The sequence below is a fragment of the Hemicordylus capensis genome, chromosome 4 (assembly GCF_027244095.1).
Source record: "Hemicordylus capensis ecotype Gifberg chromosome 4, rHemCap1.1.pri, whole genome shotgun sequence".
NCBI lineage: Eukaryota > Metazoa > Chordata > Lepidosauria > Squamata > Cordylidae > Hemicordylus > Hemicordylus capensis.
Genome location: NC_069660.1, coordinates 52752781 through 52773817, shown reverse-complemented (window position 1 = coordinate 52773817; position 21037 = coordinate 52752781). Strand labels below are relative to the sequence as shown.

At 46.8% G+C, this 21037-nt stretch overlaps 1 protein-coding gene across 4 annotated transcripts in view; it reads right to left on the bottom strand.

Annotated features, from left to right (window-relative positions):
* The window catches only part of NAV1 (neuron navigator 1), a 409357-nt gene that overhangs the window by 355786 nt on the left and 32534 nt on the right, over window positions 1-21037 (bottom strand). The window contains exon 1 of one of the 4 annotated variants that reach the window (XM_053243560.1): window positions 3330-3566. The exons of 1 other annotated variant lie outside the window; for it this stretch is intronic. The gene's annotated coding sequence lies outside the window, so the exon portion shown is untranslated. Of the gene's footprint in view, window positions 1-3329; window positions 3567-21037 lie in introns of those variants that run through there. 2 more of the 4 variants (XM_053243559.1, XM_053243556.1) reach the window with 2 other exon arrangements.

The window sequence follows — 21037 nt, the reverse complement described above, 5'->3', positions numbered from 1 at the left end:
GGCAAGTGGCTGAATACAGAAGGCACATGGGCAGGTCCAATTGTGTACTACCCTTTTGCCTCTTGCCCTCCTGCTTAGCCAGGCAACAACTGGTTTGGAACTCAAACAGCACAAGTCAATGATCTTCACTATTTTTCAAGCCGGGGCCATTTTGGCAAAAAGCTCTTCAATGTGGGAGCCATTTCCCACTGCGCTGCACTTTCCCCAGCAACAGGGGTTGGCAGATGCAGAACCCTGCAGGGGCTCATTGCAACCTTGGAAGGTGCACACAGAGTACTGGGAAGTGTAGTCCTCCTTAAGACTTTTCCTAAATAACTCAATGGGGAAAGCATTGGGAAGGACTACTATACTTCCCCCCCCCCCATTACCTACATGCCTTCCAAGATGGCAGCGAGGGTTGAGAGGGCTCCGTTTCCCTTAAAGGAAACTGTACAAAATTCCCACCAGCACTGTGCAAAGTGCAGCACTACATGGTGGGCAGTTGCCTCTCCATGGTGTCAGGGGCTGGACAGAGTATTGGACTGTGGCCAAAGCTTGGCACAGGCTTCATCAACAATTAGTCAAGGAGCCACATGTGGGGTCAATGGGATCCACCACTGGCTCCTGGGCCTTGCAAAGAAGCACAATGAAATAACTGGCCCCAGCAAGTGACTCCTTGTATTCAAATGCTTACTGGGGTGGTATTCAAAGTATTCAAATGCTTACTGGGGTGGCATGGGAAAGCCCCACAGAGAATGTGTGAAGGAGAGGATATAAATTCAGAGTTGGATTTAAGGGTCCAAGGATAAAGCTTTTCAGACCCACACAGCTCATGGCTCTCTGACCCTAATGGCATAACACACACATGCACTTTAACATTATCTCCTCCGTTGCTTCTTCCTTGGCCAATTCTTTCTAAATCAAGCTGTCAACAATTATGCCCAGAAAACATATGTTCATGTTTGGTTGGAGATCAGTGATTCAGAGCACTCATCATGCATTCACTTAATGAAGATTTCTTGTTAAATTTTTGACATAGGGAACAAGGGGCGTAGCAAAGCTAGAGTGGGCCCTGGGACAAAACGTGATGAGCCTGGAGTATTTTACATTGTGAATTGTCTTATAGTTTTAGAGTTGTATTTTATTATTTTTAGAATTGCATTATTAGAACGGCATTTATGTTTTAGAGATATATTTTATCCATTTTAGTTAGCTGCCTTACTATTTTAATTAGATGCTTCAAGCTTTCTTTTAGTATAGCTTTATTTTAAATAATTTTGATTATACTTTATAGTATATTTTAAATATTTTGTATTTTTTAGATCTTAGTTCACCTATCTTCAATTTCACCTGTAATATCACTCTCAGTCTTAGTAATACATAATCTGATTGCCCTATTCATTGTACTGTATTATAACCTGTGCTGGTCTCAGACCATAATAAAGATTGATTGACTGACAAAACATGAAAACGGACCCACCTTCTTCAGAGAGGCACTGGTGGGGGAGAGCAAAGAACAAGCTGTCACCCAGCTGCTGCACCCCCCTCAGGGGCCCAAAGATATCCATCCCCTGCCATTCAGTTGTAGCTACACCCCTGTCAGGGAACACAAAGGCACAATGCCATTGCTACGGGGGTGGTGTGATGTGATGGAGAGAAGAGGCTGGAATAGTCTCCCAAGGTACACCCCTGTATAAATCCAGAGAACCCCTATCAGGTAGAATGGAATAACTGCATTCATGCCACCTGGGTACTGAGGAGAAGCTTTAAGCTTGGTGTCATCACCTCTCAACAGTGCCAGTGTAACTAAGGTTTTCATCCCTCTTAACATCAGATCCTTTCTAATCTCTGCTCAGTGACTCAGCTCAATGTTATCCAAATCCATCAGCGTAGCAGCCACCACAGGATAACCACACAGGCTCACTCAACCTCCCGGCAGTCCAGACCTTTGCTAGTAGAAAAGGGAGATGGGACTCACCCATTTTAGCAGAGTTATTACCACTCAGTAAACAAAGCACGGGAGGTCTCTGTGATCGGAGCTCAGCGATCCTCTTTACGGGCCTTAACTGCTCATCAGTGATCCCATTATACACTTAACCCTCTTGACTAAAGCCTGGCTTTGTATTTCTCTATCTAGAGTGCAACTTCAGATTCTGCATCACAGTTAACCATTGGAGGCCTAGGCAAATAAAACCCCAGGAAATTAAACTGATAGATAAATAACACAGGGCACCAAGGCAGAGCAGTGGGGGGCAGATACAGAATTCAAAGAGGAAAATGAAGTGGAGATTTTTATTTTTTTTAAATGAAGCTTAACCCCCTGTTAAGGCAGGAGGGGGTTTGCAATACTGGCTCCCCAGATGCTCTTAAACTACAGCCCCTAGCAACAATAGCCAAAGGCTGGGGATGATGGGAGCTGTAGTCCAATGACTTCTGGGAACCCAGTGTTGAGAACACCCAAGTTAAAGAGGATCCAGCAGATGTTCTGAGCATGAACATGAAGTGGGATGTGCTTTGGGGCACAGATTAACAAGCATGGGCAGAGCTAAGGAACCAAGCATGGAAACAGCAGGTGGGTCTGAGTGGCCCATTATATAAAACAAACTATGGGGGAAGAACCAAGTTGAATGGGGTGGAGAAGTTGCTGCAGCATAATTATTTCAGCATTTTCAAGGAAACAACCGAGGCTCATTTTTGTGCTCGCCTGCTTTGGGGGAGAGGCTGGGTACCCTGGCCACTCTCTCTTCAAAAACAGAAGGGCAGTCAATCAGGTTCCCATCTCTAGGGTAGCTAAATATGGATAGCCTAGCCCGAGTACTTCTGAAGCTGCCTTCTGCCGAGTCAGACCCTTGAGTTCCTGGCTCAGTATTGTCTACTCTGACGGGTAGAAGCTGCTCAAGGCTTCAGGGAGGGCTTTCCCCCTACCCTGCTTGAGACATGCCAGGGACACGGACCCTCCGCCCTGGTGCCTTACTTCTTCATACAAAGCGTGTATGGCTAGCCAAGCGTGCTGGCTAGCCTAGCCAGCAAGAAACGAAGAGCAGCCTGGGCGTTTTTCACAGCAGGCTTTACTGCGAGGCAAGAGAGTTCAAGGCGAGAGAGGATGGATGAGGGGCAGCAGAACCTTAAAGGACACTCTGCTTTCAAGCAGGGCTTCCTCTGTGCTGAAATCATGCTATGGACGGTAAAGACTGGCCTGGCTGCGGCTCAGAGAAATGAGAAGGTGGGTTCGCCCTCCTGTGTCTGGAAAACCTTCGTTCTTCCTCCCCACTAGAGAGCCAGCCCGGCACACTTCCACGGGGCTCCCAGCTCCTTCATCACCCAGTCCCACCGCACTCACGCAAGCGCACCTGTGTTCTCAGTTCCTCAGGGCGCAGCTCCTCCACAGCTCCTCTAGTCTCTATCTGAACACTGATACCCGGGCTCAGCAACGCTCCTCCTCCTCCTCCCAGCTACTCAAGAGCCCGACTGCAAGCTCAGGGCCAGCGTCTGATGTGCTAATTCAAGCCGCCCACTCCTAAGGGCTGCTGGCTCGCGCGCGCCTCACTTCCTCCCAGCCTGACACCAATGATTCGACTCCGCGTGAGGGTTGCCAGCCTGCCAACCCTCCGGGACCAGCAATCCAGCATCGATCTCCAGGTGATTGTTGGAAGCAATCCTGGAGATTTTAGCGGCTGGATGTTGTGAACAGAATCGGAAAAACGGGGGCGGGGCGGATCTCCAGAAATAGCTTCAGATTTGGCAACCCCACTGCCCATGAGTGGATCCAAACTCAAACCCAGGTTTTCCCTGATGGGGGTAAAACGATCCCGCCCAGCACTGAGGCGCGAGATAACGACCTGGCTCTCCTGTATCAGAAGAACAACCAGAAGGGATTCGGCGCCGCCTATCCTGACCCACCACCGTATTGTATTGCGTCTCCGTTTTTAGAGCGCCACGTGGCTTTAGTGTCTAGCGCCCTCCTTCCATCCCTGATCCCTCCCCAGCCTCAATCTACACCAAGGAAAATGGCGCGGGGGGGGGGGCGCCGCGCGGGACGGAGGAATGAATCCTACATCGAGTGGAAAGGCAAGCTGGGGAGCGCCAGCCTCGCCTCAGCGTGCTTCGCAGCAGCGCCGCAGTCGCGAGCCCCGCCCTTCCTCCACGACGGGGAGAGGGGCGAGTGCGTCTGGGCTTGGCCTTTCCAGGGGTGACTGCGTGCGTGATTGCGCGACGAGTCAGGGCGCTCTTACCCCTGGACTTCCGAAGTCCAGAGCCCCCACAGCCCCTGGGTGCCCCCCGAGTCTTCTTTCATCTGGTCTGCCCTGTGTGGTGTGGTCACCCAGCTAAGCATGATTAATTTGCAGGGGAGGGGGGCCTCCAAAGGCCTTTAGGTCCAGGCTCCAAAATTACCTAGATGCACCTCTGGCTGCGACAAGCAGCCAGTTTCACAAATCATCACCGGAACTGGTGATTTATTCTGCTGCTCGCCTTTCACAGAAGTTGCTCATCGGGAACTTCCTAACATAAGTGACCCAGAGAGCGGACGGGGGAAGCTCACTCATCCTTGGAGCGTATGAGGAGGTCCGAGCGCTCAGGATGAGGCCTTTTGTAACCCACCACCAACCCCCTCCCTAGCCCGTTATATATGATCGCCATTACGCAGCGTAACACTGCAGCTGGCCATTATAGCAGTAAAATACCCCTGCGTGTATTTCCCTTAAACACGCGTCATATTAGCGGCAATCCTAAGCATCGCTGGCAGGAAAAATGGGCTATAGATACAGGACACATGCTAGGCGAAAAACTCAAGCTTTCCACGCGGGGCTTAGGCACGATTCAGAGCACCTACCGACTCGGTACAGAGGCTGGCCCTTTGCGTTAAACGTGAGCATGCCTGTAGTGCAGTCACCACCGATTGCTGGAGTGGTAATTTTAACTTGTGTGAATGGTTTGGTGCATTAAAACCTTGGGCGAAGGTGTCTGGAAAGCATACCTGAGTTGGATAAGGGCTTTCCCTTTGGCCCACGCCCCATATAAATGAATCGTAAATCGGACTCCGGCCTGGTTCACACTCACATTGGCACATACCATTTCTCTGCACTTGACTTGCAGCCACACCTGAATGTGTGAACTGAAAAAGCATTGTATTTAAGGAGAAGCACTGAAAAATAGATCTCTGTGATGTTAAATCTGGGATGGCTCATACACACACACACCACCACCACTTGGTGTTGCAATTACCAAGTGATGAATATTTATGTGTGAATCAGCTTGAAGTTTTCCCCAGTGTGTGAACTGACCCCACTGAAAAGCAAAGTAATAAGAAACTTCTACCAGTGGTCAGAAGACTTTTGAGAATACCATGGCCAGGAAAACAAACAAATGGATTATAGAACAAATCAATCCAGATTTTTCACTGGAGGCACAAATGACCAGGCTCAAACTATCATATTTCGGACACATTATACAAAAGCACAGCTCCCTTGAGAAGTCCACAATGCTGGGGAAAGTTGAAGGAAAGAGAAGAAAAGGACGACCAGCATCAAACTGAATGGGCTCGATTACAACAGCAATGAATGCACTACTGAGACCTTAAAGGCCAAGTTGAAGACAGATCATCCTGGAGAGAATCTTTCTATATGGTCGCAAAGAGTCAGCACCAACTTGATGGCACTTAATCAATCAATCAATCAATCACCAGTGGTCTTATATCTGTGATAGCTTCACATAAGTATGTTGTCAAGTGATATGTATGTGTGAACCATTCCTTACTTTGAGGAGAAACCATTCCTCACAATAAACATTTCGAGAACAAAGTTATGAGACTGGTTCATTTCTCCCAAAATACAAAATAAATTATGAGAATCAAAATTTACTAATCATCTGAATCTAAGGAAATCCAAATTCTGACTTCTGTTTACAAATAAACCAGAAGTAACAGTATATAAATGTCCATGGTTTGTATTATTGATCCCAATTACGATACTTGATTTTGCTTTGCTGGAATCTTACAGGAATCTTCTGAGGAAGAGGGCTTTTGGGGAGGGACAAAACACAGGGCAAAGGGTAAAACAAGTTGTCATGCAAAGGAATAATGTAAGAGATAGAAAACCCTGCTCTCGCCCAAGGATCTTTCTCTTTGGACCTTCACGCTTTCCATTATTCATCTGCTTCCTTCAGGTTTAAATACTTGTTTTTAAAGCTCAAACTGTACTTCTTGGATGTGGGTAGGAAATAAAGAAAATGAAATGGGGGGGGGACTATGGGAGGTGTTTTATAATTTATAGTGTATATCTCTGGTGAGCAACTCCCAAAAGAAGCCACTCGTCTTTAGACAAAGTAGTAAACATTCTGGGAGTATACAAAGGCTGTGTTAATGCGGTAAATTTTGATGTGGTGGCTGGCAGCAGCAGTGCTCAGCAAAGATGAATAATCTGCTATGCTAATCCCTTGTACAACAGGCTCCAGGCATGACGACAGGACACTGACTATGCCTCAGTCCTCTGCCCACAGTGCCTTTGGTGAGATAAGATTGTGCCACCTACTCCAGATGTATTTAACAGATTTGTATACTGCCCAAAACTTACGTCTCTGGGCAGTTTACAATAAAATAAAAATTAAAACAACATTAAAATTTAAAATAAAAAAACCTGTAAATCTAATTAAAAGCCTGAGTGAACAAATATATCTTTTTAAGTCCGAGATGCAAGGCAGAGATGGGGAGGCTCTGATTTCAGCAGGGAGTGCATTCCAAAGCCTTGGGGCAGCAACAGAGCAGGCCTGCCCCTGAGTAGCCACAAGACAAGCCAGGGGCAACTGCAGACGAACCTCTCCAGATGTTTTTAACTACTATTCTCTGGTTATGTATGGACAAACACCACATACATGTAAATGGTTTGCAAAATGTATCCTGACTGATACTAACTTGTTTTGCAAAAATTGGAAGCTAATGTTTAGGGAGGATCTTCACTTCTTACACCATAACCATGCACTGGAGGTGTGGAGGAGTGGTTCAAATCCTGCCTTTGAACCATTCACTTTGATGCTAAATGAACAGGTTCAAGTGTGTTGGCGATAAGCACTTAAGAAAAGCCCTGGTGGATCAGGCCAAGGCCCATCCAGTCCAGCATCTTGCCTGACACAGTGGCCAGGTTGGTGCATCTGAGAAGCCCACAAGTGTGGGGGGGAGCCCCCTGCTGTTGACGTTCCCTAGCATCTGGTGTTCAGGGGCATGCCACCTCTGATCCTGAGGGAAGTATATACAACTACAAAGGTGTCTAATTCCCCTTTAAAGCTCATCTAGCTGTAAATTTGTAATTTTACCTTTATTAATCTTTTATTTTACATTGTATTGATTTTATTAATGTTGTGAGCTGCCCCAAGCAATAGCGTACTGGAGGGGTGGGGTATAAATTATAAATAAATAGACTGGCAGCCATCACCACATTTCAGCAGCAGCAAAGTTAACAACCACCAAGTTGCACTTTTGATTTTCAAGCCTGTTTATTTCCAATGTCTTGCAAGACAGTTCTTTTATTTGCAGTTCCTGATTCTTTATATATTGCTCCCACTTCCTTATTCAACAGAGAAATACAGATGTAAAGATGCAAAAGGCTAAGCAAGGTTGTGTATGAGTAGGGTCAAGATGAGGAGGGTTACATTGAAAACAAGGCTGCTTTCATTCACAAGTAAACAAGGCTGGGGTCATGTGTTTTGACCGGGGGGCTGGGAGAGGAAATGTAGGCATGAAGGAGCATGGCAGCTTGTCTGAACATGAGAGGTTAATGATGGAAGAAGAAAAAGAATGTAGGTAGTGGCCTTATTCTAAATCATGCCATTGGTCCATCTAGTTCAGTACTGTCTATACCAGAGCTGCACAACTTCGGCCTTCCTGCAGATATTGCTCTACAACTCCCATAATCCATGACTACTGGCCACTGTGGCTGGGAATTATGGGAGCTGTAGAGCCACCTAATGGTGCAGCGGGAAATGACTTGCCTAGCAAGCATGAGGTTGCCGGTTCAAATCCCCGCGTGTATGTTTCCAAGACTATGGGAAGCACCTATATCGGGCAGCAGCGATATAGGAAGATGTGGAAAGGCATCATCTCATACTGCTTGGGAGAATGGCAATGGTAAACCCTTCCTGTATTCTACCAAAGACAACCACAGGGCTCTGTGGTCACCAGGAGTTGACACTGACTTGACAGCACACTTTTCCTTTAGCCCCAAAATAGCTGGAGGGCTGAAGTTGTTCAGCTTTGGTCTACACTGACTGGCAGCAGCTCTCCAGGGTTTCAGGCAGGAGTCCTTCTTAGCCCTACCTAGAAAAGCCAGGGTTTGAACCTGGGACCTTCTGCATGCAAAGCAGATGCTCTACCACTGATGTGCTACCCTAAGTAGCATGAACAGAAGAGTAACAGAACTAAGTATGAGGAATGAGATCCATGATAAGACTCAAGACCAGGGCTGCTCAACTTTGGCCCTCCTGCAGATGTTGGCCTACAACTCCCGTAATCCCTGGCTATTGGCCACTGTGGCTGGGGATTATGGGAGTTGTAGTCCAAAAACAGCTGGGGGGGGCAAAGTTGAGCAAGTCTCTGCTCTGCACAGATACATAGACTCTTGAGTTCTGACACTCCAGAAGTGGCAGTGAGGCTTTCCCCAGGGCTACCTACTGGCTGTCCAGAAGAATGCAATCAAGCTTTTGAGCTGTTAACTACGATGCCAAGTCAACACGGCAGGACAAGCAATGCCATCCTTACTGAAATATTTCCCCCAAGTACAAATGAGCCGCACCTGGTTCCCTTAGGGCGTATCCTTCCTTTCAGGAGTCAGTAGTGTTGGACAGCTCTACAGTGACCCAGTGCTCTGACAATGAGAGCCTTGCAGCGGATTGGAGAAACAAAGTGAGTCCAGCCGCATTTGAGACTGTTTTTACACAAGACACTAAGGGTCTTTGAGCCTTTTGCACACTCTTTTGTCCCATGGATGAAAAGACGACTGCGGGGAGATATGATAAAGGTCTACAAAAATCATGCATGGTGTGGAGAAAGTGGATAGAGAGAAATTCTTCTCCCTCTCAAATAACACTAGAACCAGGGGTCATCCCATGAAATTGATTGCCCCGAAATCTAGGACCAACAAACGGAAGTACTTTTTCACACAATGCATAATCCACTTGTGGAATTCTCTGCTGTGAGATGTGGTGACAGCCAACAACCTGGATGGCTTTAAGAGGGGTTTGGATAACTTCATGGAGGAAAGATCTATCATCAGCTACTAGTCGGAGGGCTATAGGCCATCTCCAGCCTCAAAGGCAGGATTCCTTTCAGTACCAGTTGCAGGGGAGTAACAGCAGGAGAGAGGGCGTGCCCTCAACTCCTGCCTGTGGCTTCCAGCAGCATCTGGTGGGCCACTGTGTGAAACAGGATGCTGGACTAGATGAGCCTTAGGCCTGATCCAGCAGGACTGTTCTTATGCGGTTAATATGGTGGGAGAGAAATCAAATGTACATTTGTAGCAATATAGCTTTTTAAATATAGCATTAAGGACTGATTTAAGAAACAGCTATTGTAATAACAGCAACAAAAATGGCAAGATTTAGCATTTATATCATGCATAAAGATCTTTCACATACATTGTCCTGGTAATCTAGTTTTCCATATTGCAGATGGGCAACTGAGATACAGGTGGCCTTCATTATCCGCAGTCCTAGCACCTGTGGTTTCATGTATATGCGGTCGGACTATAGACTTAACCTCATTATCAGCAGTTCAAAAAATAGGCAAGCTTCGCCTATCTGCAGTTCCTGGGTTATGATTATTACATTTATATCCCGCTTTTCCACCAAAGAGTCCAGAGCGGTGTACTACATACTTGAGTCTCTCCTCACAACAACCCTGTGAAGTAGGTTAGGCTGAGAGAGACGTGACTGGCCCAGAGTCACCCAGCTAGTATCATGGCTGAATGGGGATTTGAACTCGGGTCTCCCCGGTCCTAGTCCAGCACTCTAACCACTACTCCACGCTGGCTCTCATTTCCTGTCATTTCCTGCCAAAAATCCTGCTTTTTTTTTTTTTTTTTTTGCCAAAACTCCATAGAATTGGGGCTTTCTGGGTGTTGCTGGACAGCTGGAAATGTGAAGAGCATGTACAGTACTTGATTGCTCTTATTTCTTCCTTCTCCCCACTTTTTTAACCTCAAGGAACCTAACCTCTCCAATGCTGGTTCTTCTGGATCTCTCAGAGGCGTTCGATACCATTGACCATGGTATCCTTCTGGATCGCCTGGGGGAGTTGGGGATAGGGGGCACTGCTTTGCAGTGTTTCCACTCCTATCTCTCGGGTAGATTCCAGATGGTGGAGCTTGGTGACAGTTGCTCCTCAAAGACGGGAGCTGTTATATGAAATTCCTCAGGGCTCCATTCTGTCACCATTGCTTTTAAATATTTACATGAAACTGCTGGGTGAGGTCATCAGGTTTGGTGCTGGGTGTTATCAGTATGCTGATGACACCCAAATCTACTTGCCCTTTTCATCTTCAGGAAATGACACTCATTCTCTAAATGCCTGCCCACAGGCAGTAATGGGCTGGATGAGGGATAACAAATTGAAGCTGAATCCAAGCAAGGTGAAGGTGCTCTTTGTGGGGGCTCAGAATCTGAGGGGTGAGTTAGATCTTCCTGTTCTGGATGGGGTTACACTCCCCAAGAAGCAGCAAGCCCAGCTTGGGAGTGCTCCTGGACCATGGTATCTCAGGTAGAGGCCATGGCCAGGAGTGCTTTCTATCAGCTTAGGCTGATTTGATAGCTGTGCCCATTCCTTGATGAAGATGACCTCAAAACAGTGGTGCATCAGCTGATAACCTCCAAGCTTGACTATTGCAATGTGCTCTACATGGGGCTGGCTTTGTGCCTGTCTTTAAACAGTTACACTGGCTGCTGATATGTTTCTGGGCAAAACACAAAGTGCTGGTTATTACCTTTAAAGCCCTGAATGGCTTAGGTCCGAGTTCTCTTAGAGAGCGCCTTCTTCTGCTTGATCCCCACCACACGTTAAGATCATCTGAGGAGGTCCATCTCCAGTTACCACCGGTTCGTCTTGTGGCGACTCAGAGGCAGGCCTTCTCTGTAGCTGCTCCTGGGCTATGGAATGCACTCCCAGCAGAAATCCGTAATCTGAGTTCATTACTGTCTTTCCGGAGAGCCCTTAAAACCTATCTGTTTGGCCTGGCCTTCCAGGGTTTTTAAACTGTTTTAAATTGTTTTAAATTTTGGTCCTGGTTTTCCAGGGTTTTTAACTGTTTGAAAGTTTAATTGGTTCTATTCTATTTTTATAGTTTTGATTTTAATTTTTTTGTTTTTATTCTGTTGTAAACCGCCCTAAGCCATTTTGGAAGGGTGGTATATAAATCAAATAAATAATAAATAAATTCCCATTGCCTCAAGGTCTCATTATCTGCGGTTTCATCATCCACTGTTGTAGGCCAGAACTGAACTCCTGGGGATAACGAGGGCCACCTGCATTGTGGCTTTCTATCACCTACCAAGTTTGTGACTGAGGTGTGATTTCATCTGATGTCCTTTTAGTTCCCAGCTCAGTCTTTGAGCCACCATGCTGTGAAAGCACTTTTCGTGTGATACTTTCACAAGCCCTGATCCAGCAGTAGTAGCATGCTATCCAGTCCCTGTGTAATAGGGTGGGTTGCCTTCCTGTTATTCACAATTTTTGTTTTTAATAGAAACTTGCAACTGGCTTTGGACTGAAGGTAAGTGGACAGTGCATGGCCAGCAAATAAATAAACACAGACACGCAGAGATACATGTGTGTGATTCAGATAAGAAGCAAATAAATTATTACTACTGTAAATGTCCCCGAGATACATTTTATTTAACTGCCTATTAAATCTTTTAATATGTAGGCTGATTGTATATATTATGGCTTTAACTTGTTTTATGATGGTTTTATTTATATTTCTATGATTATGCATGCCACCTTGAATGTTTTAGTAGGAAAACAGAAAGGCAGGATAACAATTCTCAATTGAATAAATAAACGAAAATCCCTGAAATGAGGAATGTGCAGGACAAGGCATATTTTTTGTTGTTTAGCAAACATTTTTTTAAAACGTAACATTGAATGAGATGAAGGAAGAATGCCATTTTCTCAAGTACAAAATGTAGAAGATGCTGAAAAATGCAATATCCCCTTATCAGGAGAAACACAATTTTGAGGAAAGCAAAGCTGATAGCAAAGCATTTTTTGTTTTATAAAACTGATCATGCAGAAAAACCCGAGACAGGAATTGAAACAATGTTCTGTTCATTTTCTGTTCTTGGGCCTAGCTAAATTCAAAGGCCTGTGACAGTAAAGCTATGGGTTTTCTCCATAAAACATAACTATAACCTGCCCTGATCATATGAATGTATTGAAATACTTGAAGTCACATTTGTGGAACCCAGAATTTTTAATCTTGTCAAAAGAAAGTGGTTCATGGTTCTACTTCCAACTCTGCATATCACTTCAGCAAGTTATAATCAGTTGTCATATTCTCACATATAAAACAGATGCTACTGTGTCTGGGGATGATGGGAGTTGTAGTCCAGCAACATCTGGGGACACAAGGTTGGGAACCTCTATTCTAGCACAGGAGTGAGCAAACTTGGCCCTTTAGCTATTGCTGAACTACAACTCCCATCATCCCCAGCCACAACTGGGTCTGGGGATGTTGGGAGTTGTAGTTCAACAGCAGCCAGAGGGCCAAATTTGCCCACCCCTGTTCTAAGCCCAGAGCTCACTAAAGCTGGGCAGGACAGACAGTCACTTAGTTTTCCAGCATCCAATCTGATGCATTCAAGAGTTCTGGACTCTGTAAGGCCTCACAAGCAGCAGATCAGGCAATCTGGTTAAAGTAATATGGAGGCGTGCGGGGTGGGGGTGGGGGAGAGAGAATAGATAATGATCTGTTAAGGGAAATCTCTCAGACAGCCGCAAAGGCATTTGCTTTTTCTTTCACAGCTGCCATATTGCTCAACCACAGCATCCGGCTTACAAGAGTTGTCTCAGGCCTGTAAAGGGAACACAAATGCTTTAAGGTTTCTGTACTTGAAAATAGCAGGTGTCTTCTTAATGTGCTTGGATTAGCTTCCTTAGGCTCAACAGTGAGAGAATGGAAAAGAACTCCTTGTTTCATAGCTTTAGACCTTGGAAATGGGAATAACCTGGCAGGGACTTTGGCAATGGCATGGAGGAGCAGATACGATCTAGAGGGCTGTTAAAGACATTAGTCCACAGGGGGTCCATTTGTCTGTAGACATATGTGCAATGGTGATGCCATAGGCTGAGTTGCATGGATGTTATGACGTGTTACTATCCCATTCATCATGCTCCTTTGATTACCACACCTGCACTTACACATTAATCTATATAAGCCAGAATCCACTTCAGCACTCCCCACTCAAAGAGGAGGGGTCTTCAGTGTGTTGGCTTCAGCGAGAAAATTATGAACTGCGGAAGCTGGCAATGTTCTGTACCTTCTTTGGGATCAGCACAGCAACAACACCATAACAAACCCATTTCTGTGTTTATTTTCCTCCAAGGCCTGTACAGCTGTGTTTGTGGTTAACTTTAAAAAAAAGAAACCTCATTTTACACACACAGGCACATTAATGATATTTTAAAGCTTTAAAAAAAGCTCCCTCTGCACTTCTGCAGAATAAGTCTACACAGCATCCAAGTCCATCTGCTTTAAGAGTTTTATTGGCATGTTTGGAATGAATTGATTAATTCACACACACACTGAGGCTGTGAGCATTGCTGAAATCCGCTTAAATCTTTGAATTGCACAAGAATGCCTGTACTGCTTGCTCTTCTCTTGAAAGGTGTCTCTGAGGCTTGCCTTGTAAACATGCTTGGGAGTGGACTGTAAGAGAACTTGATCAATATGACCTAGAAATGCCTCTCCAGCATGGGCAAAAACAGTCTGCGACACACAAGTCCCCACCGTAATCTTCAGATTTATAAGATTCAAGAGTTTCCAGTCTGTTCAGTGTAGCAGCCCAGAGCATGATGTGTTGGAAGGCCCCCGTTTGAAACTCAGCTCAGTCATCATCTCACGGTGTCGTGAGGCAAGCTGCTATGTCTCAGCAGTCTCCTCAAATGGGATAACAACACGGACCTGCTGTTGTAAGGAGCAGCGAAACCAGGGGCACAGCCACCATTGAGTGGACAAGTTCAAAGGAGGAGAGCTGGTCTTGTGGTAGCAAGCATGACTTGTCCCCATAGCTAAGCAGGGTCTGCCCTGGTTGCATCTGAATGGGAGACTTGATGTGTGAGCACTGCAAGATATTCCCCTCAGGGGATGAAGCCGCTCTGGGAAGAGCATCTAGGTTCCAGGTTCCCTCCCTGGCTTCTCCAAGATAGGGCTGAGAGAGATTCCTGCCTGCAACCTTGGAGAAGGCGCTGCCAGTCTGTGAAGACAACACTGAGCTAGATAGACCAATGGTCTGGCTCAGTATATGGCAGTTTCCTATGTTCCTAAAGAACCTGGACCACCACACCTGATGCCCCAGGCCTAACGTCAGACATGGGGTGTGTGATTTAGCTCCCCTTTGGGCCGTGCAGCCCCATTTTTGAGCTAAATTGGCCAGTGCTACCTTCACAGCGCTGGCCAATCTAACTCCCAAACAGGGCCACATGGCACTGTTTGGGAGCTACAGTAAACCATGCACCCGTGTCTGACATTAGACATGGCGTGGGGCTAGGGTGCCCATGGCTGCGGCAGAACCCGGGCCCCCGGCAGCCTCCCTCTGCCCGAGTGGAATGTATATGAAACATATTGAGGCTGTTCACATGTGCAGCCTAGCCCAAGGGCAACTCAGCCTGGGCTACTCTGCGCATGTGAAGTGCCAGGATCAATCTCGATCCCCCGCACCAAGCCCAAGAGTTTAACCCAGCATTTAGCCGAGATTCGCTTAACCTTGGCCAGCGATCATCTGGGCGATCACCTCCAGGTGAAACGGCTTCATCCCCAGCCCACTTTCATCTCCAGCAGCGAGCAGGGGAAGGAGCTGCCACACTGAGTGCGATGGATGCTCTAATGAGAGTGGCTGCCATGCTCGTACCCAGCACTTTGGGATGCGGGGGGGGGGAGTCCTCCTGCTCCCAGCTCCTGCGGTCACCACACTGCTGCTCATGTGGGCACGTGGCATGGCAGAGGGAAGGGCGGCAGAGCTCCCTTTAAGGTGTGCATGTGTGTGTGCACGCTCGCACATTTTAGATCCTGCTCAGCTAATAAGGAAGATCCCACTCTGAACCTGAGTGGCCAGATTTGGCTTTTTGAAAGCCAAATTCTGGCTTATGGCCCATTGGACCCATGAGTATACCCCTTAGGTTCTGGCAACCTTGCCTGAATGCATGTGCTAATGCACTGCCTTGATACTTCTGCCCAGAACAAAACTCATTCCACACACAAATGAAAAAAAATGAGAGGGAATACCGAAGGGTGGCCACAGCTCGTCTGCAAGGGAAGGCAGGTGAGTTCCTGACTTCCCTGCATCACAGCCATCAGTGTCCTCAAGGCAGTGGCGTGGCCAGACCACGAGCGGCCCGTACCCGGCTGCCACCGTGGCCCTGCTCACCCCGCCCCCATCTGACATCAGATGTGGGGGGGGGCATGGTCCGGCTCCCAAATGGGGCCACATGGCCCCCGTTCAGGAGTTAAAGCCAGGCTGGCGCTGTGTTCACAGCGTGGCCAGGAGCGGCTCTTCCCTGCCTTAAAGGCAGAGGAGAGCCGCTTCTGGCCGTGCTGAGAACGCAGCGTTGGCCATCCAACTCCCGAACGGGGCCGCGCGGCCCCATTCGGGAGCTAGATTGGGGCTAGCACTGCGTCCATAGCGCGGCCAGGAGCAGTTCTTCCCTGCCCTGGCCGTGCCGCGAATGCAGCGCCAGCCATTTAACTCCTGAATGGCGCTGCGCGGCCCTGCTCGGGAGCTAAACCAGCACCCCCTGTGTCTGATGGCAGATGCGGGGGGCGTGACAGGGCCATGAGGCACGGCCCTTGAGGGGTGGCAGCCTGGGTTTTTTGAACCCCTTCGCCCAATGGTGGCTCCGCCCCGCCTCAAGGTCGTGTGAAAGACCTTATTCACAAAAGCATCATATAAACAGCATCAAGTGCCAGCCTTTCCCTGTTATCATGAGTACCACCCCACAGGCATCCCTGCTCCCTGCTACCACTGCCCTTCCTCGCCCCACTGGAGCATGCTGTTCATTCCCATTCCTTGTCCCACACGGGACTCAGGAGTGCCTCTCCTTTCCCCTCTTCTCCCCACAATATGAGCTAGGAGCACCCCAATCGCCACTGCTTGGCCTGGTGGCAGAGTGTCAGAGAGTGGTGCTTGGGTGCTATCAGCACAGCCACAGCAGCATGACCTGGAAATGTGGAGCACATTCCTGCAGATGGTGGGGCGAGCATCCTGTTATCCTTCACCTCCGGAAGCAAAATGTCTTGGACGGACCATCCTTGGTAACAATCTTAAGCGCACGGCTGTAAATCATGTCACCAGAATGCAGTGTCCACAGGGCATGGCCTGCAGTCTGATGCGTGAATGATATCACAATCAAGCTGGAGCCAAGCAAGTCTGAAGCTGGTCAGTGGCTGGAGAGTGCCTGGAAACTCTGTGTGCTGCCTTGACTTCCATAGATTAAAACAGGACATAAACATAACCCCTGCTAACTGGCCAAAGGCATCACTTAAAGTAACAGCTCTTATAGTTACCTGGGGGAGAGCAACAATCCTAGTGAAGCAGCATATCTGAACCCAGGATAGCATCCTTCCAACTGGCTGCTACTGGTGTCTCCCTTCTCTTTATATTGGGAACAGTATTCCCTCTAAGGCATGCACGTGTGAGCATATTCAACACATTTTTAATGTCCACTCAATTAATTGTAGATCCCACTCAGGTTGAATCAGGAAGGCCCCACTCTGAATGCACGTGCACACACACTGCCTCGATACTGCTGCCCAGAACAAAGCTCAAATCAACACAGAGATGAAAAAAAAATAGAACTCTGATTGAGAGCAGTGTTCTCTCTAACAGGGATTCACAGATGTTGTTGACTACAACTCCCAGAATCCCAACTGCAGTGGCTTTTGCTTGGGGATTCTGGGAGTTGTAGTCAACAACATCTAGGAATCCCTGTTAGTGGGAACACTGATTGGGAGCCCTTTCCAACTTTCCAATTCATTTTGCTGCGTAAACTGCTTTTGAGAACTTTGTTTCTTATAAAATGGTATGTATACATCCTGAATAATGATCACAATGATATTAAAAGTGACATGCTATTTATCCAATAATACAACATTTGAGCATCAGGGTTTGTGTGTACATGTTTTACATTTTTAGATTTATGTGATTTTTCAACCATTGTTCTCACTCTGGCATGTCTGTAGTTGCTCATTTTCACAAATATCAAGTCTTTAAAAGGCAGAAGTAGCCATACACTACTCTCTTTAGCAGAGCTGTCAGTTCCTAAACAATGGGGGATAAAAGCTAATATTTGCATCTATTAAACAACTGTGTCACATCAGTCTGAGATTCACACCCTACACCTTCCTCTCTCTCAAGGCCACAAAGTAAACCTCCATGTGCATGAAGAGACTGTGATTTTCTTTCGACAGATACATACCAAAGCAATGTCAATCCCCAAAGTAGACAGTAACTGCACTCACAACAAAACGAGGGTGGTTTTAAAAAAAACACACACAACCCACAACATAGCACATATTCAAATAAATATGAACTAGCCACCAAATGGCACAGTGGGGAAATGACTTGTTTTGCAAGCCAGAAGTTGCCGGTTTGAATCCCCACTGGTGTGTTTCCCAGACTATGAGAAACTCCTATATCGGGCAGCAGTGATATAGGAAGGTGCTGAAAGGCATCATCTCATACTGCGCAGGAGGAGACAATGGTAAACCCCTCCTGTATTCTACCAAAGACACTCACAGGGCTCTGTGGTTGCCAGGAGTCGACACCGACTCGATAGCACACTTTACCTTTTGTAGCATTCCTAAACCACAATACATGGGAGGGAGCCACATAGAAGTTAGTGGGACTTCTCTGAAGCCCGATCCACACATGGTATGTCCCTAGCCTAGTGTGACCTCTTGAAATGGAAATTCATGGAGGCTTTATCTTGTGTGGAAAGCAAACAGTCTGTGAGTAGTTCCTGTGATTTTTAACCAAGTCATCGCAATCCTTAGTTTTTTATGGTTTGCAGTCACATGGTTGAAATCACTGGCACCGCATATGGCAGAGCTGTTCACACACAATGGCCACCACACACAGTTGTTTCAAGGGGCCACCCATATAACGTGTCATGCAAATCAAGCCTGATAGGAAATATATTAAGGCTGAAGTCTTAGCAGAGCTGGAACAAATGCTTGTGAATAGAATTTGCCCTCTAATGTGTTTGAACCCCAGGATTAAATTTGAGGCCCATATGTTGTTTGCTGGCTCTGGCTCTCTGCCTTTTGCTGTTCTGCAGTTCTGTATTTGTCAGTTCCGCTAGTGATTTGTTTCTGTTCTTTCATCAAGTGTTATAGGCTAACCAATCAATGGCTTATAGAAAATCAAAGAGAACCACTACAGAATGAATAAAGAAGTGAATGGATAATGAATAACAAAGGGGAAGACTATATAGATGAATCAGCAACATTCGGCTGAATACTAAACATCTGTTTTTGCAAAGTTGAGTGGTTATTATGAACTGGACCACAAAATGCTTCTAATCTGTCTGTTCAAACAGAACTGATGAATTCAATGCTTTCTCTGAACAGTCATTTAGTTCTCATGAAGCTCAAAGAGAATGCAGCCTCATTAACCTAAATGGCCTTCAGGGACATCCAAAACTATTCAGGTAATCAGTGGTACAGATAAACCAGGGCACTACTTATGTGGGATTCTGATAACAAAGAGGTGAGCTAGTGTGATAAGGTTGTATTGGAGTTACTTCTTGCAATACAGGATATCTAATGCAGAAGTCTTCTCTAGCCTTGGATCTCTTTCTAATTGCAACCTGCAACATGTCACTCACTTTATTTTATTTTTTTACCATCTCCCCCCCTCCCTGCCCACCCCGCCAGTGTGCTCTTCCAATCTCTCTTAAAGCAAGATAATATTATGATGAATGTGCCCATTGGTATGACTCATTTCTGGTTGCTGGATGATGACTCAGATGGAAACCAATGCTGTACATCCTGCAAAACTAGAATAATAGAACCACAGAGTTGGAGGTGGCTTTATAGTGAAACCCATCTCTGTTGTGGGGGTAGTCTTCAAGCTGCCCACACACCTGTTGGAAATGTTTTCACTCAGGGCAGGAAATCTAGAGCTAAATCATTTCCAACAGGTGTGTGTCCAACTTGAAGGGTCCCCCACTCAGGGATTCGTTCCATTGTCAAACAGCTCACTGTTAAGAAGTTTCTCCAGGCAGTCTACCTTCCTGTTGCCTCCTCTAAATCCATCTCAATGTGTCTTTATCTCTCTTTAAGTACAATGCCAGAACTGGACAAAGAACTCTAGATGAGGTCTAACTAAAGTAAAGTAAAGTTGTGCCCTCGAGTCAGTGTCGACTCCTGGAGACCACAGAGCACAAAGCCCTGCGGTTTTCTTTGGTAGAATACAGGAGGGGTTTACCATTGCCTTCTCCCATGCAATGTGAGATGATGCCTTTCAGCATCTTCCTATATCGCTGCTGCCCAATATAGGTGTTTCCCAGAATATACCAGTGGGGATTCGAACCAGCAACCTATTGCTCGCTAGGCAAGTCATTTCCCCGCTGTGCCATTACTATTACTTCTTGTGACTTGGAAACTCTATGGTCCTAGGAATCAGGGGCGTAGCCACCATTTGGTGGCTGGGTTTAAAGAACCCGGGCCACAGCCCCTCAAGGGCCTTGCCTCGCAGCCCCGACATCCCCACGCATCTGACATCAGATGCAGAGGGTGCTGGTTTAGCTCCCGAGCGGTGCCATGCAGCCCCGTTTGGGAGTACAGCCCCATTCGAGAGTTGGATGGCCAGTGCTGCCTTCTCAGCGCAGCCAGAAGTGGCTCTCCCTGCCTTTAAGGCAGGGAAGAGCCGCTCCTGGCCACACTGCCAACACAGCGCTGGCCTGGATTTGACTCCCAAACGGGGCCATGCAGCCCCATTTGGGATCCAGACCACGCCCCCCGCATCTGATGTCAGATGCAGGGGTGTGGCTAACCCTCACGTCTGATGTCAGACAAGGGGGCGGGGCGAGTGGGGCCGCAGCGGCGGCTGGACATGGGCCGCCCTGGTCTGGCTCTGCTAGTGCTATGAATGTTATGCAACCTAAAATTGCATTAGCCTTTTTCTTTTCGGCTGCTGCATCACATTTCAGTATCACAAAAACCAATGTGTATATGCATGATTTAAATTTTCACTTTAGAGACTGATACCTAGCACTGTAGCTGTCATGCCCAAGCCAACTGAAAAGAGACTTTCTCCTTAACACTTGTGTAATAATGAAGCCATTTTAAGTTGAACACAGTCCTTTTGTAATAAATTGTCACCCCAAGGTTAAATGCTGCAAATTGTAGGGCTGATTACTTGCCTCCAAAGTTGTCTCTAGGTAAATTTATGCTAATGTTCTCCCAAATGTGCAGCATCCATTTATCACAACAAATGAGGCTTTCCCAGTGGCTGATGTTATAAACACAGCTGCAACATTGTGTCTGCAAAGCAGCATATTTCTGTTTACATTTGGGTGATTGTATCTTTGCAACAGAAGAAAAGCCGCTTGATTAGTGTGTGCCAGTTGTGATACAGGTGGTCTCATCCAGCAAGAATCGTAGCATTCCTAAAATGCCAGGAAAGGGAGAATCTGAACATTTCCGTTTTCTCCAGTGCAGATTAAAAACAGTTGTAGAGGCAAAATCCGCAGACAGAAACGGGCTAGTGAAGCCAAGCCTGGCCATGCCCACATGTGAGAACTGCCAGGTTCATGTCCAATCCTGGCGGTCTCTTGGCAGCAAACCCACCAAGCCACCCACCC